The following is a 26,601-nucleotide window of genomic DNA, read 5'->3' on the forward strand; positions in this document are numbered from 1 at the left end:
ATATGACCCATATTGATTGAAGTAAAACATTAAGAGGTCAGTAAGAACGATGCTTTCTGCTATAGTAAGTTTCACTTTAGGTAAGACTGCAGCCTGCGCTGCAATCCGACGCAGCCAGTCAAGCGGCGACGGATGTGAATACCATCTTCAAGGAATTCAGCGTTTTCGTGGGCATGCTATCACCGAGTAAATTAATCAGGCATAGAGAATACACCGAAATCCTGCGTTTTTTTATGTGGGGGGGTTTCTACAGCAGGGGATAGAAAACCAACAAAGAAAACAGGTACGGTGAGGATGCACTTTTCGAGCGTCTTGATAACTCCATAGAATCAGAGGGTCGGCTGCCCTGCGACTCAATGGAGCCATATAAGATTTTTCTACTTTCGTTAAATACTACTTAAAATTACTTTTTAATGTTAATAACTGCATGAACTTGCCTTTGTTTTACTCTCTAGGCAATGGCATTCGCCTAAAAAATTCGAGAAATATAAGCGTCGTTCATCCCCTCAACTCGGAGCAGGCATGTACAAAGAAGTAATTAAGTTACTGAGTATTGACCTCAAAAGTAATTTGAGTAGTGTAAGCATTGCTCAAATGAACAATAATTGAGAAAATTACTAATTACCCTAAAAAGTATCAAATTAGTTTTAAAGTTTTTTTGTTCATGTTTTTTTGTGTGGTAGCAAGAAAGAACAGTTTTTGATCCGATAGCAAAAATGTGCTAGCCAAATATAAATCGTCTTGTTTTTTTCAGAGATGCTTTAATAACTGCATGGTCCTGCGTCTGCTTGCCTATTTGTTTTGTACTTCTTTTTGTCAATGTTGTATTGCGACTGTATCATTTCTGCTTTGAGGTTTAGCACTTCCTGAGCTTGATTTTTTAGACAGTGTTTCCTTGCTTACAGCGCTGCTTAAAGTACATCGTAAAAGTATTTCAAGTAAAGTACGAAGTAAATGAGAGGTTATGTACTTCAAGCAAAGTTGTCAATACACCACGTGCAATGCACTTGAAGTAACGTACTATAAATACAATATTTAGTTCAAGGTAAAGTACAAGTACTTTTAACACAATTCTCTGATGCCCTTTCATTCCCTTTACAGTGTTTTAACTGGTATGCAGTGCTCCAGGAGAAATCGGAGGTGCATCAGTCTTTTAGGAAAATGACAGCAAATATTGAATTAAGACAAGTCACCACAGAGTAGTTGTTTTACTATCGGTGAGGGGAGCTATTTGAATGAATCAACTTATAAAACTTATAAAACACTTATTTGCGTCGGACTTATAGCTGCCATTACCTCACTCACAGAAATAACGAGATGACGTCTCGAAAGAGCGTGTTTTCGCAAGGCGATACGCCGTTTTGGTTTTGGTCTCAAAGTCGGGGAATGTTTACAGTGAAGCCGGGATTTTTACCTTCCTCTAACTACCACTTTAGTAAAGCACATGTCTATGCCCAGCGAATGTACTTCAAGTAAACTACAAGTTTTCTAAACAATAGTACTTTAAATACCATGTACTTAGAGTACTTCCCAACAATGATTGTTTATTATATATATATATATATATATGGGTGATTTCAACATAAATTGTGCAGGCAAAAAGGGTCGAATTTTCTATCTACCTGAAAAAACTAAAGGCTATGGCGTCGTCTCTAAAAACGCAGTAGCCACAAACTGCGAGTTCCTCGAAATTTTGTTCTCGACTTACGAATTTTAAAAGAGGCCAAGGCGGAAAGCAGTGCTTTTCACATTCGTCGTGGATCGGATGTTTCGCTCGATCTCCCGCCGTGGATTTTTAGTGCACATTAAATTAAATATTTTAAGCATTCTGGGAACACATTTAAAAGGCCCCAATACCATAAAATAATTTTAGGCTTTTTGCTTTTTTTTCTGTAAAAATGATAAAAACGCTCCCTCGGGTAATTGTTGGCAAATTTTCACAATTAAATACGGGCGATCTAATTCGGTTGCATTAATATTTTTGATGTCCACGGAGGGCCCGAAACACGCTCTTTATATATATTATAAAATAACTCGGCTGTATGAAATATTCTTTGCGGGACGTTTACCTTAATGTTATCCGAAAACCAAAAAGTACCATTTTTGAAAACGATTTTCTCGAAAAACTATTTTTTTTTTCATTTTTTGGTAAAATGTGGACATAATAGTTGTCTACACGAAAAACAAGTCGAGAAAGTGTGCATTTTGTTTGTATGTTCTATATTTAAGCATCAATATTGTACAAAAACTTGTTTTTACGGCTGAAATGGACTTGCCAATTGCGCGCCTTCAGAAACTTGGATATATTTTTGCCTTTTTTCAACGTTCCCACATAAAAATGAGATACACTTGTTCCACTCTGTTATATTTATTGATTATTTAAATTGTATTATATGCGGCAAGCTACATTGGAGGAGCTCAAAAGAGAAAGCAACACTTCTTAACACACCAGAAGGCATCGTAACTTTTTAATGTGTAGAAATCGGCAGACGTCGTATTGATTCGGTGCCTTCATTGGCCTACATGAGCGTCGCGCCTTTTCGGAACCAGCAGATGACCACGACCTTTCGCGTTCGTTGTGTTAGATAAGACGGCCCGTGACAGTAAAGCGAGCAGCGCACCCTTTGTCACGAGGAGTGATATGGTACGAACGTGTCGTGGCCGCGGCGAACAGTGACGGCCACCCAGGAGGAGTCAGTCAGTCAGAGTATTGCACAAGGGAAAGCAAAGGAACTGTTGCCTGGGAGTATGAGGAAACCGCAGCCTTACAATGTCGACGGTCAACAACAGTTCTGCCGGCCAAAACAACGCCGCGTGCGCGCTAAAACCAGCGGCGCGGGACAAATATCCCGCAGACGCACACACGAAGATGGGCCATTTTCATTGGGGATGTGGGGAAATTCTGAGACCAGCCATCCGTGCACGCGTGAAACGATGCCGCTTGTTTGCCGAAGCTTCTAGCGCCCTATTCCTTGAAACGGCCGTACTCTATCTCTCTCTGCGGAGATCCGATAGCACCGAAGGGTTATCTCTTTTGGAAACGTTATCTTTTTTGGACATTAAAAACGAGTGTGTTGGTAAATATACTTGTGTTTATTCTGCCCGGAGACTAGTTGGGGCGAAGTCAGCCTTCTTGTCAACTATAACCGTTTGTGAAGAGTGGCCTTCGAGATGAAAAAGTTAGCGCCGGCTGACGTGTTCTTTTTGAAAAAATGAGAAGGTGAAGGAGAAAATTTAAGTAACTGCAGTAACTACCTGAAAAGCTCCTCTCACGATATGAAGCTCGAGGCATGTTACGCCTAGGTTACCTCCTCGCGCATCGCTGCTCGAACCTATTCTTCACTTTGGTCCGCACAGCTGTCGTGGATGTGCGTAATAAAGTGAAGAACAGATTCCAGCATCATCTTGACGCCGTCATCCTGCCAGGCTTCAGTGTCGTGGGACTGGACTCGGCGCCGCTCAGTTAAAACTTTTTTATTTCGTGTGTGCTCCTTCGCTCCGCTAAACTTAGTTTTTCGGGTGCGGTTCTGCTGAACTTTTTTTTTTTTTAATGTTTTATGACTAACTGTTTGTTAGCATTGTTGAGTTGTTGGGTTTATTTCGGCATGGCGTAGCGGCCTGACGGTGCACTCGAGAGCGTGTTTGCACGCATTCGGTTGTGTCTCGTTTAGGGAATGCCCGGAGGAGTTGGTGTTTGTTCTTGCCTTGTGCGGCTGAGTTTTTCCGTTTTTATTAAACATTTTTTTTTTTTTTACCTTTACGTGTCGTCGACTTCTTTGTCTGACTCTCCACCAGGCGTGGACCTATCGCCTTGCCACCGCTCGAACCTAAATCTTTTTATTAATTTTTTTAACACAATTTTTGTTAAGATCAAAGCTGGGTAATTTTATTCTTATTTATTTATTATTATTCCGTACCCCTCTCCGTGGCACTCTCTCCATGTGTTTCGGACCGTTTCTGTGTTATCACTTTTGTGTATTACGGATGTGAAAGGATATTCCCTGGTGATCTGTGGGATGTGCGGTGAGCAAACCCTAGCGTTTGGTTTCGGAAAGAATTGTATATAATATATCAATGATGTGGTGACTCTCTATGTCTTAGTACACTCTCAAGAAAAAGGGGTGTCAAAAGGTGTACTCTTACACCCTTTGTCCCATAGAGGGTGTTCTTTTTTATTCGAAACAGATTTTTAAAAAGGCGTCTTTACTGCTACGTGAATGCCGTCTTCACTGTGTGTTTCTTGAGCTCGGTTGACATTCGAGAGGCGAACAACCGTCACAGTCTGGTGAGTCATTAACTAAAATATGTTAATTAACTTTTTAATAATTGGTTTTATTTCCCTTGATGCAATTGTAATTTTGAAGCCAGCCGTCCTGGAAGCTACACCAACTTACACATTTAAAAAAAATGCAACTGGTTTGGAGATATCCGTCGACAATTTCTCCCCTCTCTATCATCCGATTCCAAAACTGAAAGTTCCAAGTGCTCCGGAAGCGCTGATCACGTGACGCATGTAGAAGTGACGGTTTCGTGACGTACAATTCGTCATGATCTCATATCTGCAGTGCGGCTGTCATGGTGCGGCTCGAGGTATGCAAACTCGCGGGGGCGGTCTTTAGCGCTCTCGCTTTTAATGCGTCATTGCCCTTGGAGCTTCATTCGCGATTGTTTGTCGGCGGGGGATTCGCTTCGCCAGATTGCGTGGGCGCACGAACGCCGGCTCTGCCAGTTGTAGCGTTAAAATGGCTGAGCAAATTCAGTCGAGGTATTCAGTCGCCGAGAAGGTTCAAATGGTTATGGCGTATGCTAAAATGAATGGCAACGTTCGTCTTGCCACGAGGCTGTATGCCGCCCAACACCCTGGTCGCACTGTTCCTGCCCCATCCACCGTCTTCCAGGTTGCCAAGAAGTTTCTGTCCACTGGGTCTGTGCATCGTCAACGAAGAAGGAAAGCAGCTGTCTTGGACGAAGATTTTGAAATCGCTGTGTTAGCCTACGTGCGAGCGTACCCCGAAATCAGCATCGGAAATGTCGTCGAAGATTCCTGAGGCAGCATCTTTTCGGTATGGAACGTCCTGAGAAAGCACAAGCTCCATTCGTATCACATATCTGTGCATCAGGACCTCAGCGAGTGTGACTTTGAGAAGCGCTTGGAGTTTAGCAATTGGGCCCTTATTAAAACGGATGAAGACCCCGATTTTCTCACTAATGTACTCTGGACTGACGAAGCACAGTTTTGCCGAAATGGCAACGTGAACGTTCACAACGCGCACTACTGGTTTGATTCCAACCCTCACTGGCTCCGCCAGCATAACCATCAGGTTCGGTGGTCAGTGAATGTGTGGTGCGGCATGTTTCGTGACAGAATAGTGGGACCATTTTTTTTTTCGAAGGCACACTGACAGCTCAGTCATACACAGCCAACATACTTGATGGTGATGTCAGTGACTTCATCTGCGATCTCCCGTTAAGCGAGCTTAGGAGCACGTGGTTCCAGCATGACGGAGCGCCAGCTCACTTCTCGTCGCGTGCGCGGAGCTACCTCAACGCCTGTTTTTCCCAGCAGTGGATTGGGCGCGGTGGACTTATGTTCTGGCCGCCAAGATCGCCTGACCTGACCCCGCTAGACTTTTTCCTTTGGGGTCACATCAAAAACGAAGTCTATTCAACTGAGCCCCAAGATGACAACGACCTGAAGAACCGAATTGTCTCAGCATGCGCCAACATTGAACCACACGTCCTGAAGCGGGTGGTTCAATCTATGAAGAAACGAGTCATGGCATGCGTATCAGTAGAGGGTCGCCATTTTGAACATTACTTGTAGTAAGACATTACCTTAGGGTCTAAGCACACCAGAAACGTAAATTATCAGCAATTCTGATCTCTGAAGTTATTTCGCTGAAGATAATAAATAGCAAAGACTTCTTTCTTGTAGCGTTTCATTTTCTTTCGTTAAGTCGACTGGCAGAGTCAAGGCCCATACGCACATTCGCGTTTGAGCGCGGTGCGTTCCGTAGCGGCAAGCGGACGCGTTGCGTTGCGAAGACCGCTTGCACCAAACTTGTACGCACAGTTGCGTCGACACGCAGTCAACCGCAGTCAAGAGCCAATAAGAACGCGCTATCGTCGCTAGTGGCTGACCAATAGTAAGCGAAATCCAAGGCAACATGGCGGCGCACAGCGACAGCGTCGAATTGTTCGATCTTGGGACAATCTCGCCGGCTTCCCCGACTTTTTGTCAAGCTTGAACCATCGCAGCTTTGGAAAATACAATCCCCACCGCTCCCCAAAACGAAAAAGCAAGCACTGCGAACGACGAACCGGATACGTCTCGCCGGGTCGGGCGGGTGGGGCGAGCGAACACGTCACCCCCTCTCTTCTTTCGGCTTCTGATTGGTCGAACGCACCCGAACACACCGCAACGCTTCGGAAAGTTGAGCGAGTCTCTACTCGCTTGCGTCGCGCTACCGAGCGCTGCGGGAAGGCGCGCGTCGCTCCTCAAGCGACCGCGCCTGGCCGCAAGGACTCCGCAACGCACTCAAACGCGTTCAAACACGAATGTGCGTATGGACCTTCAGGCCTGGTTCACACTTCCAGCTAATCCGCTGCCGCCGAAGCGGAATCGGCCGCGGCAATGCACAGTGGACGCTACGCCCGGCGGCCAAATTTTTGCAGATTCGCCCGCCGATTCGCAGGTGTGAACCAGGCCTCAGCGTTCGTGCGCCTACGCTATTTGGCGAAGCGCCTTCCCCGCCGAAAAACAATCGCGGATGAAGCTCCGAGGGCAACGACGCATTTAAAGCGAGAGCGCTAAAGACCGCCCCCGCGAGTTTGCATACCTCGAGCCACACCGTGACAGCCGCAGTGCAGATATGAGATCATGACGATTTGTACGTCACGAAACCGTCACTTCTACAAGCGTCACGTGATCAGCGTTTCCGGCGCACTTGGAACTTTCAGTTGCGGAATCGGATGATAGAAAGGGGAGAAATTGTCGACGGATATCTCCAAACCAGTTGCATTTTTTTTTTAAATGTGTAAGTTGGTATAGCCTTCCAGGACGGCTGGCTTCAAAATTACAATTGCAACATGGTCCATAAAATCAATAATTAAAAAGTTAATTAACAGATTTTAGTTAATGACTCACCAGACTGTGACGGTTGTTCGCCTCTCGAATGTCCGCCGAGCTCAAGAAACACATAGTGAAGACGGCATTCACGTAGCAGTAAAGACGCCTTTTTTAAAAATCTGTTTCGAATAAAAAATAACACCCTGTATAATACACCCCAAAACTTCAATTCGACGCCCTATGGAAAATTCTATCAAGGTACGTAATTTGGGACACTGACTGCCAGTCAGCAGCCTTGGTGGAACGTGATGGACCATCAGACATCATCTGATGGTCCATCAGATGACGTCTGACTGCCACTGCCAAGGGAATTTAATCAACAAGGGCAGCATTTATATAAGAGTAAACCTATACGCACTCCCCCCCCCCCCCTTATAAATATCCCCAAATACCTTAATAAAACAAAATGTTCGAGAAAAAAAAAAAAAGCAGGACCACCGCGCATCGAACCCGCGACCACTTGCATACATATCGGGCACCCTAACCCCTATGCTATGCCACCGCTTCGGAAACTCGATTTTACTCTTCGTTTTATACGAGATGCTTCGGCTGCAAATGCAGTTGAGCCGTGAGCATGTTATGCAAATCACTCGTACATCACTCGCCGTACTTCAGTTGTACTCACCTGCCATTTAGAGTACTTTCGCGCCGTAGAACGTTCCTTTTGTTCGCGCGTCACCGGCCCAGTAGACCTGGTACACCTTGTCGTCTTCAATTACACCGCTAAAGTCCCTTACATCGTCGGAACTCACAACAGGCTGGGTCTTGTCGAGTAGAAATTCTACTAAAACATAAGACATTGTAGAGCTCGGGCAGGATCGACAGGTTGGAGCAAGCGGGCAAACAAAACGAGTCGAGAGCGATCGTTCATGAAAGCTCGGCGAAGCCTGTATGGGCGAAGCGAAGTGTCGTGTTCGGCGCTTCGGCGGGCTTCTGATCAAGGTTGTCGGTCGGTTGCGTGTCATATCTCTAACGTCAGCGGTTTTATGGGCTCACGTCCCGAAATCGTTTTCTCGTGCATAGATTACTTTTCGTATTCATAGATTTGACGAAATAGTGGTATCCGAACGAACTTTACGTCCTTTGACCGTACGTCTGTCTGAACGTCAAAGCTTTTTGACGTACAGTCAGAGACAATCGATGTACAGTCAGAATCGCCACCAAGACATCCTGTTGGCATTTTGCGGCGGCCGACTGCCACCAGGAAACCATCAGAATGCCGACAAGCGGAGTCTGACTGGAGTTTTACTGTCGGTCAGAGTAACTTGTTGGCCAATCAGTCATGCTTGATGTACAGTCAGGCACAGTCAGCGGTCCACTAGAAAACATTGACTGCCAAACAGGGTTACATTGATGGATTTTTCCTTCGGGTACAACTTATTGAAATAGCTAATGTACGCTTTACTGACCACAAGAAGAATAATTGGGGTTTTCTTGGCCCTACTGCAAAACCTCAGTGTTTTCTTTATGTGGTCTTTGATACATTCTTTAGCTATTTAAAATGTTGTACCACACGGCTCTCAAGCACCTCGTAAAATTTCGGGCCGTCTGTTCGACTGTACGGCGCTATACGTCGAATTGAAGTTTTGGGGTGTATTATATGGGACAAAGGGTGTAAGAATACACCTTTTGACACCCTTTTTTCTTGAGAGTGTAATATGACAGCTAATAACTACTCATGCTAGTTTACAGTGAAAGGTTTATAAATTGAAACAATACAACGTCTGTGCGTCTTGGATACTGAAGGTCTACTACGCCTGCTTATTCGGTTACATATGTTTCTCGTGGTTCCCCGCTTTTATCAAAACATAAACAACTATTCAATACCATAAAATACGTTTATAATTAATTACGAAACGCAGACGAAAATTCAAGAAAAGTTTTTCACAATTCATAGAAACGCACGGGTCGCTCTTACGTAGGTCCTGCAAAACAAAGACGACATTTTTTCCGATATTGAGGCTTAAATATAGAACATAAACACAAAATACACACTTTCTCGGCCTTATTTTCCAGTAGACAACTATCATATCTGCATTTTATTAAAAAATAAAAAAAAACAATGTTTTTTTTTTCTTTTTTAGAAAATCGAATTTAAAATTTGTACTTTTTGGTTTTCGTATTACATTAACGTAAACGTCCCCCAAAAGATATTTTACACAGCTGAGTTATTTTATAATATATGTAAAGAGCGTATTTTGGGCTCTCCGTAGACATAAAAATATTGATGTAACCCAAGTAGATCACTAGTATTTAATTGTCAACTTTCGTCAACAATTGACCGAGGGGGCATTTTCTCCATTTTTACAGAAAAAAAAAGCGAAACGCCTAAAATATGTTCATGGTATTAGAGCCTTCTAAGTGTGTTCACAGAGTGCTGGCAAAAGTTAATATAATGTGGACTGAAAATCTACGGCGGGAGATCGAGCGAAACCTCCGAGCCACGACGGATGTGAAAAACACTGCTTTCCGCCGCGTCCTATTTTAAAATTCGTAAGTCGAGAACAAGAATCCGTCGAACTTGCGATTTGTGGCTACTGCGTTGTTAGAGACGACGCCATAACATATATTTTCTTCGGCGAAATTAAAAATTCTACCCTTTTTGCCTGCACAATTTGAAATGAAAACACCCATATATATATATATATATTGTAGCGGTAAAGGTAGAAGAGGTGGATTAACGGTAGTAGTGGAAGACGAAGAAACAAGACTGGAACGACGGTTTTTGGTTTACCCGTAACGAAGGGTGGCAGCCGTTTTCCAAACAGCATGAATACCCGCTCCCACGCAGCAACAGCGGAGACACCGTGGGCGGAGCTTACTGAACAGCTCTACAACCGGTTGGCAGAGAAGAGCGCGACAGATGCCGCAACTCTGCTTGAACAGTTCGACAGTCGCCTCGCCGCCCGCGTCACTCACGTTGAAGAGAACGTGAACCAACGACTCACCGAGGTTCACCCACACCTCACATGTGTAGAAGACCGCCTGCAGCACCTTGAAGAAGCTCTCCTAACCGCGCGACCAGGAGACTCAGGTGACCTTCCACAAGTTCAAGAGACATCTACCGCATGTCACCGCCCACCCGATGAAGCTGGGAGACCCCAGGATGGACTTACTCATCTATATTCCGATAGTATGCGTCTCAAACCTCTAACTTTTGATGGACTTGGATCTTGGCGCGCATCTATCATCCCATTCAAAACAGTAGCCCAACACAATGGGTGGCATTCCCATGGCAAGGCTGCAGCCCTGGTCGCCCAGCTCCGTGGGAAAGCCGCCGACTTCCTTGAAAGTGTACCGGATTCAAATCGAACCACGTATGAGCTCCTCCTGCAAGCACTAGACGCTCGTTTTAATGATGCCCATCTACAACAGCTACATCTCACGTCACCCAAACCCTATCGCCAGGGCACAGAGTCACTCCAAGAACTGGCCGACACTATCGATAGACTGGCAAGAAAAGCACTTCTTGGGTGCTCCGAAGCCACGCTTCACCTGATGACTACATCAGCTTTCATCAATGCTATCCACAACTCCGAAATTCAGCGATTTTTGCGGCTCGCTCGTCCTACCACACTCAGCGCTGCATTGGGTCACGCACTGGAAATGAACGCGGCGAACAGAGCCACCACCTCCACCGTCCGACCCATAATTCAGAACCCCCACCCGACAACTCGCAATACAGGCGTCGTAGGCCTGATTGTCGCCACTGCTTCAACTGTGGACGTCCAGGTCACCTTGCTCGCTCGTGCCAGAATCCAACCTCCCAACATCAGGAAAACACCCACGCGGGCCCGACGGGGCAGGGTCCCGCGTAGTCCACGAAGTCCCTCTGGCCGCAGCGTCGTTGAGCAGATCGCTTACACCTCACCTTTCAATTCAAGTACACGGAGTCACGCAAGTAGTCGATGCCATTATAGACACGGGGGCTTGTGTGAGCGTCATTGATGCTGCCTTGCTGCGATCAACGGACCACGCGACAGCGGCAACTGACTGTAAGGACACTCGACTGGTGTCAGCAAACAATAATCTCACACCTTACCCGGGGCGTTTTGAATTGACCCTCGAAGCTCTGGGCAGGACTGTAAATCTTTGTTTTTTTATTATGAAAAACTTAAACCCACCAGTCATTCTCGGGTGTGGCTGGTGTTCCGAGGTGGAGTTGCTAGTATACTTTGCACGTGGCCACGCTGCTTTGTCATCATCACAGCCATCTAAGTCCCAGATGACGCCGGAGGACACGTTTCCGTCGATTCACTGTGATGATCCCAAGCCGTGCATTAAGCAACCTAGCACATTTTTCTACTACTTCTACTGCCTACTGCTGCACTTGACTAAGTGTTTTCGAATACTTTCGGGTAACATGCAACTGGTAGCCAGAACATCGGTTGAAGTTTTCTGTCGAACATGGGTGAAAGTGTTCTATTCTCTGTTACCTCTGAAGTTCACCCACGATCCCTCCACCTGCTTAGTCCTCTCCGTGCTAGACGTAACGATTCCGAAGTCTTCGGCGGTCTAGGTTCAATCATCTATTCAGGGTAATCGGTGTTCAGAAGATTTTTTGGTCGAAGCGGTTCTTCACTCACAACCAGGGACCGATTTTGCAACGCCTCGCTGTTTTGTCTCTTCGGGACTAGGTACCCTTAACATTATAGTAGTTAACTTGGCCACTGATGACATTCACCTTAAGCAAGGTGAAAATTTAGGAATAGCTTTTGAAATGTTGCCAGAGACCATAATCGCAACCGTTTCGTGTTCTCCGGTGGTACCCGCCTCGAGAGCAGACTCAGCAAAAATGACAACATTCCGTGGACTGAATTTAACTTTGGACCAAACCTAACAGCAACGCAGAGGGAGTCCATACAGTTGTTACTCAAAACGTTCCGTCACAGTATAGCCATTACAAATCAAGAATTGGGATGTACGCCTTTAATTTGCCACACCATCAACACCGGTGACCACGCGCCCATACATCACCTACCCCGACGAGTGCCGATCTCCGAAAGACAGGAGATCAGCGCTCAAGTGGACGATATGCTCCGGAGAGGCGTAGTGGCACACTCCAACAGCCCATGGTCATCACCAATCGTGCTAGTCAGGAAGAAGGACGGCTCAACAAGGTTCTCTTTAAACTACAGAAAGTTAAACAGCATTACTAGGCCCGATGTGTATCCCCTGCCTCGGCTTGATAATGCTCTCGGTCGGCTCCAGGGTCGCCACTACTTCACGACATTAGACGTCATTTCAGGATACTGGCAAGTTGAACTCGTGTCAAACGACGCTGAAAAATCAGCCTTTGTGACACCCTACGGGCTGTTTGAGTTCCGGCGTTTACCATTTGGGTTGTGTAATGCGCCGGCGACTTTCCAGCGTCTCATGGACAGGGTTCCGGACATCTAAAATGGACTGTGGCATTAGTCTATCTCGACGATGTAATCGTCTACGCCGACAGTTTCGACGAACATCAGCAACGTCTAGGTCTTGTTTTAGACGCCCTCACGAACGCTGGACTGCGTCTAAACCCATTAAAATGTTTTTTTCGGGTATAGTGAAGTAACCTACCTCGGTCACGTGGTCAGCAAAGATGTAATTCGGCCAGACCCGGCTAGGCTATCAGCCTTTGCCAACCCCCCATATCCGTACCCACTAGCATAAAGCAACTGGAGAGTTTTCTGGGTTTTGCATCTTATTTTCGTCGCTTCGTCAATAACTTTTCTGCTGAAGCTGCTCCCTTGAACCAACTTCTTAAAAAAGACACCAAGTGGAAATGGGGCGAAGACGAAGCTGCATCGTTTGAGGATTTGAAAAGATCCCTCCTTGAACCGCCTGCGCTTGCACATTTTGTGGAGGACGCCCCAACGTTCCTTCACACAGACGCCACTGGAGAAGGGTTAGGTGCCGTCCTTCTTCAGCGAGGCAGGGATGGTCAGGAACGACCCGTCGCGTGTGCAAGCAGGAAGCTGAGTGAGCCAGAGAGTCGGTGCCACTCTTCCGAACTGGAATGTCTCGCGGTGGTTTGGGCTGTAGAAAAATGTCGCCCTTATATCTATGGCAAGCGTTTCACGGTTGTCACGGATAACGTAGCATTGCGGTGGCTTCAATCTAAAAGCGACCTTACCCCAAAGCTAACAAGATGGGCCATGAAGCTGCAAGTGTGCGACTTCACTATTGTTCACCGGAGTGGGAGGGACCATGAATATGCTGATTTCCTGTCACGTAATCCGATAGAGGAGCTACAAGTTCTTCCTGTGTCTTCAATCTTAGATCTGCAAAACAGGCAATCGAAAGACGCTGAAGCATCGGAAATAATTCAGTTTCTTACGGTCGGAAGCAACGATTCATCTTCACTTTCTTCACGACGACTGCGTTGCTTGCAAAAACATTACGAGCTACGAGATGGTCTACTTTGCTATCGTTCACGTGCTTCAGGACCGTGGCTTCCTGTTGTCACCAAGAAAGCTAGTCAAATAATCTTGGAGATGTGCCATGACGCTCCGACCTCAGGGCATCTCGGACAGCATCGAACGCTTGACAAGATACTGCGAAGATTCTGGTGGACGCTTTTGAGGGACGACGTTTGGCAGTACGTCGCTTCATGTACCGTTTGTCAAATGCACAAAACGCCACCGAACCTAGGAAAACCAGACCTTCAACAGATACCACCCCAAAGAAGTCCACTCGAAGTATAAGGAATAGATCATCTTGGTCCCTTCCCGAAATCACATACTGGCAACAGGCACATTATTCTGGCGACCGACTACTTAACGAAGTGGGTTGAGGTCAAAGCAGTTCCCGATACGTCAGTGGTGCACCTTGTCAGCTTCGTAAATAACCATCTAGTGTTTCGGCACGGCGCTCCACGGATGGTATTCTCTGACAGAGGAACGTCGTTCATGTCGCGTTGTTCCAAGGATACCCTTAGAAATTATGGGATTCAACATGCAGCGGCCTCACCCTGCCACCCTCAAACAAATGGTCTTGTCGAGCGCACCAACCGCACATTGGTCGATGTAATGGCAGCATTCGTCAACGCGTCCCACAAGAACTGGGACCAATACGTCTGCACAGCCGCGTTTGCACTAAACACGTCTCAACAAGAAATGACGAGTCAATCGCCATTTGAGTTAGTCTACGGGAGACTCCCCACGCTTCCAGAGGAGACGGCAATCGAGATGACATGGACCCGCCGAGCAGCATATGATAGGAACTTTTCTGCCCGATTAATCGTGGCAAGGAAAAGAGCTCGACTGGCCATCCTTCACAAGCAGTCGCTGCATGCAGGGCGTTTAAGAAGAGTAACTGGGAGACCGTCGTTCAACCCGGGAGATTTAGTGCTTCTTCGAAGTCATTTCAGACGCCCACTGCGATCGGAGAAATTAATGCCAAAGTACTGCGGACCCTTTAAAATATGCAAACAGCTCGGTCCGGTAACATATCGTCCCGAGAAGCTTTTGACGCTGCCTCAACCAGGTAGACACCGGACTCTCGCTGCTCACGTTGGCCAACTGAAACTTTACGTAACCCGCGATGAACATGTTGCTTCTGTCCGAGACGGACAGCCCAGTGCACAGAAGGGGCGAGTGTAACGGTAAAGGTAGAAGAGGTGGACTAACGGTAGTAGTGGAAGACGAAGAAACAAGACTGGAGCGGCGGTTTTTGGTTTACCCGTAACAATATATATATATATATATATATATATATATATATATATATATATATATATATATATATATATATATATATATATATATATATATATATATATATAACATTGGGGAAATTACTAAAGATTCTCGAACGTTCTTCGAATCTTGGCAGATCTGCATATTATAAGTTTCGGGAGAAAAAGCAACGCAAAAAGGTCACATTTGCGTTGTGCTTTGGCACGCGATTCTTCGAGTACAGCAAAAACTACGGGAGCGTCAGATGAGCTTCAGAGCGGGTGCTGCATTTTGTTGCCTCCTTTGAGTGACGATGCAGTGCATACGCCTTCTGTAATGGGCAAACGTTCCTACGTGGGGGAGAAGCGGGACCAGCCCTTTCATTAAATGGGTCAGTCTCTTTGAGCTTCGGGACACAAAGAAACAAAGAACGAAAGTCTTCGGCGGTAATCCCACAGTTACTCGGCCTCTCTTACGTCGTGTCTGTTCACTCCCCGCGCCTCGCTGGTTCCGCCCCACACCCATCCTTCGCAATATGCTTCCCTATTTTTTCAAATAATAACTGGCCTTCTAACATCTTATACCTTTTTGTGCGGGAATGTTTATTGATACGCAGAACAACCTCTAAAATTCGAAAGTAATTTGCAATTTGATTAGAACTTACTCGGGAAAGTAATTAAAGTAAACTATTAATTACCGAAACAAAAATGTAATTGAAAGTTACTAAACTACTCAGAAAAGTAGTTAAGGCTGCGATACCACGGCGGCCATCTTGAACAAAACATTAGTTGAACCACCAGGGCGACGTTGGCTGTCCGTATGAGCAAATGCTGCAAAACCTGCGCGCCAATTTCGAAACCCTTTTTCCCGTCGCTTGCGACCTTGAGTTTCCTTCTCCACTCTTACGCCCCTCCTTTCACGTGTTCACCCTCTGGCGCGTCGCGCCCATGTTCATTGTTGGGAGGACAATGTACCGGATAATCCCCAACTGGAGGCCCCCTGCCAAAATTGTCCGGCTGCCAAGTGATTTGAGCGAGATGGGGTTTTGAAGCGGTATGGAAAAGTGAGACCGTCAATTTTGAACTATGCCTTTTCGATACTGCATAAGTTGTGTACGGGCGCGAGGACGTAACTGTATACAATGCTTGGGTTGCAGGAGCACTCACGCGTAGAAATGGTAGGACGCGCTTTCTGAAATCACACGCCTACATTCCGCAGCGTTGCAATCCTACGAGTAAAACATCTTCGGACAGTGCGGGAGTTGATGCCGGCCGTACGAAAGACACACCTCGCGCTTCCTGTCACTACTGCCTCTGCTTGCACGCGCTGCCGATTGGCGGTCCTGTCTTTATTTTGTTTCGTCTTTCTTTTTAAAATACTGAAACTATTATTTTCTCAGTCCCTGCTCATCGTACCTCTGCACTACAGTTGTGTAAACACATTGTGATGTAATTTGAGATATGGGACGGGGTGTCTACATTCTTATTTCGTGTGTAATGCCGGCATAATATTCCTTTGCTGCCAGAGGGTCAAAATAATGGTAGGGTCGGCAGCAAAAACTATTTCAATGACCGAATTATGATCAAACACCAGTAAGAACATAAAAAAGAAATCACATGGGGACAATAAAAATATTGCTACAAGAGGATGGTGCGCGGGGCACAAACAATATTCGGAGTGACGTTGAGGGAACGCGACAAGCCAGATCTTTCCTGATGGCAGCCGTAAAAGTTGATCTGGTGCCTCGTTTTGATCGGCTTTGCACGGAAACTCGTCGACTACCGACTATCTTGTCAATGGTGAACATAGTGAACATGAACTGAATGATCTTTTTTTGTTGTTTTTGTTCCTGTAGTTAAATGAGAGTATGAAAATATGAGACGTCCGCTGACGCTTGCGTCGGCTAACGGAACGTCAATCGCCGATCGCGGCCGATGTCATGGGCGTATACAAATACATCAAGTCGTCTGGGCGGGAGCAGTTGAAGCGCCGCACTTTTTTGGCCGGTCAGTAGAGACTCCGCGAATTCTGACTCGAGGCTACTCTGTGCGGAGGGAGCCGCTACTGAGCGCGACCAATCGGAAACCAAGGATGGCTGAAATTTTCTAATTGCCATGAGATTTGCAAATTCGTTCTTCCCGTCGTAGTAAATTCGTCCGAATCGCTATTCGATTTACTAATCGATTATTTGGATGAAAATATATATTTCAAAATTCGTACGTGGCTCACCAAATGGCAATAAAATTGGTATAGGATTTCAAACCTATATAGTGTCACCCTAATTTACAAACTTGTTTCACTTGAAATTAGAGTTCACGCGCAAGCGAGCTGGTGGAAGCCTATACTAAAAAGGCCAGAAACAAGAGAAACAAAAAATAAATAAATAAGAGCGTTATAAGCGCAACACAGTCTCAAATCACAGCTGAAAATGGTTACTTGGTAAGTGTAAATGTCCAGACATTGTATTAGTAAAATGTATATATATATATATATATATATATATATATATATATATAAAGTCAAAAATGCGTACTGTCGGAGTTATTAATTCGAAGTTTATTCCGACGTTTCGAGCGGGGACCGTTCTTCATTAGGTGATGAAGAGTGGTCCCCGCTCGAAACGTCGTAGTAAACTTCGAATTAGTAACTCTGACAGTATGCATTTTTGCCTTTGTATATATATATATATATATATATATATATATATAGAGAGAGAGAGAGAGAGAGAGAGAGAGAGAGAGAGAGAGACAGACAGAGAGAGAGAGAGATAGGTAGATAGATATTTTTCACTATTTGCTGACGGCCGAAACTAACTATGCAACACAATTTTCGCTAAAGGCTACAGTTATTTACAAAATATGACGAGCGTAGTTATTATATCTGCAATAATCTGATAGCAGAAACATAATTTGATCAAGCTACTTGATGAGTTGGTGTTCAATGAATCGGTGTTCGATGAAATGTCCACTATTCGATGAAACCCCTTAGCGAAAACTAATACGTTTGAAATATACCACATTCTAATTTGAGTGTATTTGAAATACAATTCATAATTGTAAGTACACGAAAAATATACCGAAAATATAAACTTCTTTTTTTGTTACTTAGTACTAAAATATACTTCTAAAAATCATTTTAAAATACCTTTACTTAAACTACATTTGAAGTTCCCTTCATGCGTTTTGAAATATGTAAATACTAAATTAATAGGCACAAAATACCTTTCACATATATTTCTTGAAATATTTATTTAATTCATGCAAAATATACTCCAACCCTAAAAAAATGGAGCAATCAAGAATACGTGCAGAATACTCTTAAAATACCTGAAAATCGTAAATACTGTTGTGTTATACTCTAAGTACCTTTTGACTGCAATACTTTGGTAGTTTGACTTAAACTACCAAATAAACCATTCTGGTAAGCCAGATTTGCGCAACTGTATAATTGTCGTTGTCACTGACGTCGATTCAAATTACGCAATGCGGAAGTATCTTGAAAAGTAATTGAATTTAAAACTACCAAAATATTTAAAAGCTCCCCTTCTGAAGTTCACTTCAAGCAGATATGGAGTACACTGAAGCGCCTAAATACATTTGATTAGTTTGGCAATTGAAATGCGCAGCATCGCACTGATAAATCAGCCCACTTTATGTTATTGTTTCCTTTTTTTTATCAAGAACACACCTGATCAGTTCCTTGCACACCAATCACAAACGGGGTTCGGGAACTACAACCACAGCATTTGCTGATGCTGGAAAGCTTCAGCAGGTGCTGTGAACAGATGCGTTTGGCATGGTTTTGTTAGCACAATGTTAGTTCACTGAACGTGTATACTCACCATTGTACGTGATGTGAATAGTGACTTTAATACAGTGACATTAACTACCATATTAAATAGTCAACTACTAAAAAGGGAAGGCCAAACAACTACTGTAAAATATTTATTTTTCGCGGGCTCAATATTTCGCGATTTAGGTCAAAGTTGGAGTTTTGGAATAATTCGCAAATTCTAATTTTCGCGACGCGCTGGGATCGCAATATAGATCTTAATGTTTTTACATTTTGCCGGAATTGTTCACGGGACCTATTTTTCAGAATTGTAGGCGATTCGCCAACTTTGCGAGAATTAGGTCCTCACGAAAATAAAGTCGTTTACAGTATTTTAAGTGAAGAAACTGCCTTGATTCGCTTCGCCCTGAGTGGTGCTACGCAGAGAAGAAATAACATGTATTTTATGAGCCGTTTGTGTGGATACTGTTTTAGGGACTGTGCCGAATTGTTATTAGTTGTACCAATGCCTTTTAGAAAGAGATATCGTCCACGAACTTCAAAACACTGTTCCCCCCTTGACAGACTCCCGAGGAGAAGATCGAATACCTGTAACCTTAATAAGCGCAGAGGTGGTCACCGAAAAAATTATTACCTTCAATATGTAGGCTATATAAGGCTCTAGAGCAGTCAACGGGACTGTGAATGAGCTCTTCAGTGCGTCATGGTGTTTGTGTTTGTGTTCGTTTCTAATGTGTCTTTGTGAGATGTATTTAGTAGTCCCTTCAAATACCACAGGGACACCATTTGCTGACAAAATCGAAAATAAAAAAAAAAATTGTGTAACCGGTTTTTAATCCACAAATGGCATCTTGAGTGTGAAGGAATAATATTTTTGGTATATCTAAAATATTTTTTGATTCATATTTATAATGTATTTTGAATACATTACGCGCGTATTTCGAATGCGGCCAAAATAATACAGAATAAATACAAAATGAATATTCGTACTAAATATATTTTAACTTCGTTTGAAGTACGGCCTCTTTTTGCTAAGGGACGCCAATCAATAAAACAGAGCTTCATCGGACGAAGATGCCTAGCTGTTGTGATCCGCAATATTTCGCGCAAAAACGAAAGACACCAGAATAAACAACAAGTAAAACCACAGAGCTGCCCCGCCTCATATCACCCTCAGTTGGAGCTCGACTGACACATTGCGCCGATCAAGCATCACCAACAGCTCAACACCTAAACGCCACGGCGTTCACTATCTTTGTTTGGGTGATTCCACCGACTAATATAACAACGCATACAATGCGCCGTGATAAAGTGCTTTTTGTCTTTGTGTATGTGTTTTCGTGACATCTAACCTCTGTTTGCGCTCTGACTAAGAATGAAACCATGTATACTAAAACATCGATAGTGGTCTCTATTTTTAGCAACGCTCGCACACGTCTTGTCTTTGACGCAGTGGCATTCTCATCTCCCATACACGGACAATTGGACAAAATAGGTTGGTCGGCCTTCACTCATTAGCTGCGGAACGTTTTGACCATGACGTATGTATAATTCAAAGAAGCACCGACAGGCGGGTGCCCCTTTGAAAACAAATCATGCACGCGTAGAGATATTTAGCGGCTATAGTATAGTCCGCGGGTATTTATTTCTAGGCCAACTCGTCGGCGTCAGTCGGTACAGGCGCTGGAGGCGTGATGAAAATGCTGGCAGATGTCGGCTTGACGAGCCCCACACTCTCCCCTTACAGTAGATGGCAAATGAATCAACAACAATATTTGTCGACGGGCAATTGATTGAAGAGGCCAATCGGTAGTAGGATGACTCGACAAAGGGTAATTCATCAAAAATTCCAACTCGTTGACAATTGTCTGTGAGGCCATTCAGTTTCCACATTGCACTCATCTTTTGTATTAGAACACATACACATGTTAGACATTTTAATATAAGCAAGTTTCGGGCACCGGATATTTTTTTTAAATGCTGTTTCACCGAATTTCCCATCTCCCGGTTCGTCGAATTTTGATATGAAATCATAATATAATTATTATACTTGTCACTTCTTCAATTAGAGATGGTTGGTTACAGATAATTATCAAATAAAAGTAGGCTTTCGCAAAAATTATGTCGATTATAGGCTATGCCAACGTAGCCGAACAGTAAAAAAAAATGTTATGAGGGTGTTTTTGTTAGGGTTCAGGAAAGACAAAGGCGATTCTTCAAATGAGCACTGGTCACACAGGCAGTGTTGCCAGATGGTCCCAACAAAAAACCGCCAAACGGCCGGGGGATATAGCCCAAATATAGCCAAACTCCTAAACAAAAAATAGCCCAAAATAGCCAAACACAACTACATCGTTTTTATTAAAGATTTTTGCCGACATTTCACATTTTCAGTCATCAAACGATTCGCACTCTTTCGCGTACATGACATCACCAGTGAACTTCTCTAAAAAAAGCCTCAGACAGTTGGAAATTCGCGCAGCAGCATTTACCGTTGCTGCGTAGACCATACTTTACGTGCAAGACATTCTCCAGCGTTTCAAGGCCCATCCGATTCCGCAGATCGGTCTTCGTAAGAGTCACTTGGCTGAACACGCGCTCAACAGCTGCGTTTGACATAGGCAGTGTCAACATAGCGAGTGCAACATCGGACAACATCGGGAACAGTCGGTTTCCAGCGCAATCAGCCTCACTCGACACACGAATCCAGAACTTACAAACTGTCTCTTCCTGTAGCTCTTTCAGTTTCATTTGTAAGAGACGGTACTCTGACTCTACTAAGGCTTTAAAAAAATCATGAAACGGCAGGTACTCCATTGAGTTGCACCGCAGAAGATGAAGGTTCTCAAGAACGCTCATATTTGAAGGGAATTGCTTGAGAACTGATTTAACACATTCCACAAGAAACTGCCTACATCGCTCTAACAACCCAGTCTTAACATCCTCAGAGAGAGTGGACCTTTCTAGACGATCCCGAAACACTCCGCCCATGTCACAGCCTCTAACGTTCATGATGTGCGCTTCCCAGTCCGATCCGGGCGACGCATGATTGGGCAAGACAACACGCAACATCAGACAGTTCACGAACGACAGCAAGTCACTGTACAACTTAGACGGGTCCGGATTCTCGCTCTGAAACAATTTGTTAATACGGTCAAACTCGTCAATGATGGGACTGACGAACTTCAACAGCAGCAGGTTAAGGTCATCATTGAACATGTCGCTAAGCACTTTAGCTGTATAGCAGCGCTCTGTTGTTTTTGCAAACTCAAAATGAGTCTTCAATTCTACCCATTGTTCAAGGACTGTATGAATGGCGCCCGCAATACTAAGCTACCGCGTGCCAGACAGCCCGACTAACTTCTTGGGACTGTCACCAGAATTGATGCCAGCGAACACAGCGTGATACTCCTGCTGCCGTTTAGGCGAGTGCGCGAACCAGTTGAAGCATTCACGTACAAGAAAATTAACTTGTGTGGGCAAAACAGAAACCGCTTCGTTGCACGCAAGGTGCAAAGAGTGACAAACGCACCTAACCAATATTAGGCCACAGTTAACTTCTTTCATGCGAGTGAACAGGCTGCTGTTTCGCCCACACATAACACTAGCGCCGTCAGTGCCAATGCCAACGCAATCTTCTAGAGCGAGGTCACAGGATGAAAGAAACCTACTTAAACTCGAAAATAAGCCTCCAGACGTCGCGTCGTAAATAGGCACAAGGCCCAAGAATGGCGTGCAAAAAGAGTTTGTTTTCTTAGAATAGTGCCTCGACACGACAGCGAGTTCCTTAGTGGCAGACACATCTGTGCTCTCGTCAAGTAGAAGAGAGTACTTGCACGCCTTCATGTCACTGAGTATAATTTCTTTAAATGTTGGTCCAAGTACCTTGGTAATGAGCGATGTGCATTTCGTGCGGCCCATAGACAGGGCAGCCGCAGTCACAAAGTCCTTGAAGCAGTCCTTCAGCAAAGGAGTCAGATGGTCTGCCGTCATGATCGAGCTGTGGACGGCAACATGGGCAGCCAGGCGGAGCTCGACCGTCTTGAGTAATTTGAGTTGGCGATTTGCTTGCTGGCTCTGGGTCCGGAGCTCCAACTGAACGAAGTTGTCCAGTGGTCCAAGTCGAATGGCTGCTGCAGCAAGCTGCATGTTTCTTTGATGTTTTGCCCTGGTTTTGTGGGCTTTCAGGTCCTGCACATGTGACCGTAGCTCGGCCTTGCATACGCGACAATATGCCATGTCTCCAGACAATGACTGCATCAGCCAATCTGCACACACAATAGAAATACTCCACCACAGATCAACCTAATTTCATCCAAATGTAAGCTCAATAATGAGGCAAAAAGTGAAAGCCGTTTACAACTCCCTGTAACACCGAATTAGAGCGCAGCTCTTGAGGAGGAGGAGGAGGGAAGGGTACTGGGGGGGTGACGTAACCTGGAGGGGGGGGGGGGGTCACGTGACCTTGGGGGTCACGTGACGATGCCGATGATGTCATCAGTGACGTCACTGATGACATCATCAGTGACGATGATGATGCAGACTCCGATGGTGTCATCAACGACGATGACGATGACGATGCGGACGCCGGTGACGTCATCAGTGACGTCACTGATGACGTCATTCGTGATAATGACGGTGACGATGCTGATTCCGGTGACGTCATCAGTGACGTCACTGATGACGTCATCAGCGATGATGACGATGACGATGCGGATGCCGGTGACGTCATCAGTGACGTCACTGATGACGTCATCAGCGATGATGACGATGCGGATGCCGGTGACGTCATCAGTGACGTCACTGATGACGTCATCAGCGATGATGACGATGACGATGCGGATGCCGGTGAGGTAATCAGTGACGTCACTGATGACGTCATCAGTGATGATGACGATGACGATGCGGATGCCGGTGACGTCATCAGGGACGTCACTGATGACATCATCAGGGACGTCACTGATGACATCATCAGTGATGATGACGATGACGATGCGGATGCCGGTGACGTCATCAGTGACGATGACGTCATCGGGGAGGTCACGTGACCTCGGTGGGGGTCACGTGACCCTGGGGGTGGTCACGTGACCTCGGGGGGGGTGTCACGTGACTTCAGGGGGGGTCACGTGACCTTGGGGATGACGTCACCCTGGGACGGTCGCGTGACCTCGGGGGGTCACACCTTGGGGGTCACGTGACCTTGCGGTGACCTTGGGGGTCGCGTGACCTTGGGGTGACCTTGGTTACGCCGACGGCGACGGCGACGGCGACGCCGCTCAAGCCGGGAACGGGCCCCTAAGAGCTGCGCTCTAAAAGCAAGCATTGGACACATATATACGATGAAATACACGAATGATTATCATGGGACACATACCTTTGAAATCTGGGTCTCTCCCCATTCCTTCTTGTAGGACCTCGAGTACTTCGCCCATTTGCCCGTAATTGACGAAGACGTTGTGACAAAATGACGATCTGCATCTGTCCTCGATGTGCTGGCAGCCTTATACAGCCAGGAGACTTTCACTCCATCACAAAGGGATCATTCGTAGCGTCGACCGACCTTATAACCAAACTAACTTCGAATAATGTGTACATAGTTTTCTTTGAATTTCTTTTGTCCACCAGATGAACGCAGTCCGACCTTACGGAAAGAGGTGGCGGCGGTAGGTGGATGATTCACCCACGAACCCGAAACCAATTAGAGTTATTGTAAACCCAAGCTCTCTTAGGAAGATAAGAGACAATCGTCCAAAAATCTTCTAAAAGTGGTTTCTGGGAGAAAGACCAAATAGGTTTTATGAAATACAAAATACACAAAGACAGCTTTATTGTGAAGCCCTGGAGGGGATATAATCATACACTAAAAGAAGAGAATAAAGAAGCAGATTCCGGTTCACGCTATTTCTGATTCTGTTGTTCTTGTTCGCGGTAGGTGACTACTGGCGCGGACTTCTCCTTTTAACGACCTTGAGTGCTTTCTCACAATAGGCACCGAAGCAGCATTTGGAGATTTCAGTCTAGGTCCGAGTAGAAGACAAGCTACCGGGCCTCCAGTGCGCTGTGGGCTGTGGGGAGACCGCTTCAACTCTGCAAGCATTGCATCTCTGCGCATTGTGAAAACCTCGAAGATTTTAGAAGTTTGAAGCCTTTCTCCTTCCTCTCTCTCCTCTCGACTGGCCGAAACAGAAAGAATTTTTTTCGAAACTGATAAGAAGTTCGAAAATTAACTAGTCGAACCTCAAAATTCGACGGCGAACCTGAGGTTCGACAAAAGTTCGCCGGCTTTTTAGAAATAGCCCAAAAATAGCCACATAGTATGGCGCACCGTGAATTCACGAGGGCGCCCATCAAACCATTAGGCCAATCTTGGCCGCGACACGATCACATGGTCGTGTTGCCGCGGGGTCGATCGGGATCTCGAATTCGGCTCCCGACGCGCCGCTTTCTCTCCTAGCCACTGGAGGGCGCTGCAGGCGCCCCCGTGGCAGGCGAGGAGAAACCTCCTCGCCCATCGATAGATATATACTCGGTGGGGCAGGGGGCAAGAGGCCTCTAAGAACTCCGGACGCGACCGAGACGCAGGCACTGGCAGGCAAGTGGGTGGCGACCGGATCTGGATATCGCGGGACGCGAGGCCTAAGGGCCTACTTTGTGTTTAGCGTTGGTCTTAACGTGCGTTTGTAAATATTTGTATAATGTCGCGTGTATTTGTAGTTTAGATTAAGTGTTTTGTAGCGTTGTGTTTTGTCGTACGAATAAACTGGGAGCGGAATCCCGCTCCCGTGAAAGAACCAGGCTGGACTCGGGTTGTTGACGGACCACGTGGGAAACGGCGAATCGGCGTCGGTACGCGATTTCCTACAAATGGCGCATCAACGTTGGGGCTGGCGAGCCGTAATTACGGTCGCAACGTCCGTCGACGACACTGCGTGAAAGTTCACGCGGGGCGGTCCCCCTGGTTGGCGGGTCTATACCGCGGCACTGTGAAGGTGGAAAGAGCACGTCCAAACAAGTGTTCGGGATGGCCGCGGGTAATTTCGCGCTAACAGATTTAATGTTTTTGGCGGACGTCGCGACGACACAAGCGGAAAAAGAGCGACGGCTCTCGGGGTTGGCGGAAGGGAACGCCGCGGAGATGACCGTAGGGCTGAGTCCGGAAACTCCGACGGTATCGCCAGTAGTGTCTATGCCGCAGAGCACGGAGATGTCCCGTGAATCCACGGCGTTGGTTGCGGCGTTCGCTCAGGCCTTACAGAGCATGCAGAGGGAAACGCCGTCGCCAAAAACCCTCATCCGCATTCCGGTGCCGGAGTACAGCGGACACAGCGATCGAGCTCTGAGCGCGACCGACTTCTTGCTGGAAATCCAGCGATATCGGAAGGCTACCGGCCTGACCGAGAAGGAGACGCTAGGCAGGGTTCTGCCGGTGGCTCTTGTAGGGCCAGCAGCCAGGTGGCATCGCCTTGTGGGCGAGTCAGCCGGAACTCTCGACGAGTTCACGGCCCTCTTCCGACAAGAGTTCTTGCCGGCAGACTACCTGCCAAGAATGCGCAGGGAACTGGATGAAAGAACGCAGGCTCCCGCTGAGCCCTTCGGAGAGTACCTGCGGGCAATGCAGGAACTCCTGCAGATCGCCGATCCGAATGCTACGAACCAGGAGCAGGTCGAGCGGGTGGTGAGGCAGGCGCATCCCACCTTTTCGCGGTATCTGCGTGGGCGCCCATTCGGAAGTCTGAGTGAGCTCGCACAGGAGGCGCGCAGGGTTCAGGCCGACATACTGGCGGAGCGCAGGTACCACCTTCCCCCAGCACCAATCGACACGCTCGAACCCCGATGCGCGTGGCAGGGGCCGGTGCCACGTGGGTGTCAACGGGGGGAGGCCGCAATGGCGGCGGCCAGCGGGGAGCCGAGCGGGAATCCCTGGGAGCTCACGGATGACGCCTTGGAGCCAGGATCGCGCCGAGGAGGGAGCGCGGCCGTCCACGCGGCGGAATTCCGGCCGACTGGCGCACCACGGAT

The 26,601-nt window shown here is 46.3% G+C and overlaps 1 pseudogene; it reads right to left on the bottom strand.

Moving 5' to 3' along the window:
* Nucleotides 1-13,447: 13,447 nt before the first annotated feature.
* The window catches only part of LOC120845009, a 66,516-nt pseudogene continuing 53,362 nt past the window's right edge, over nucleotides 13,448-26,601 (bottom strand).

The sequence above is a fragment of the Ixodes scapularis genome, unplaced genomic scaffold (genome assembly GCF_016920785.2).
Source record: "Ixodes scapularis isolate PalLabHiFi unplaced genomic scaffold, ASM1692078v2 PGA_scaffold7__128_contigs__length_106722199, whole genome shotgun sequence".
Taxonomy (NCBI): Eukaryota; Metazoa; Arthropoda; class Arachnida; order Ixodida; family Ixodidae; genus Ixodes; species Ixodes scapularis.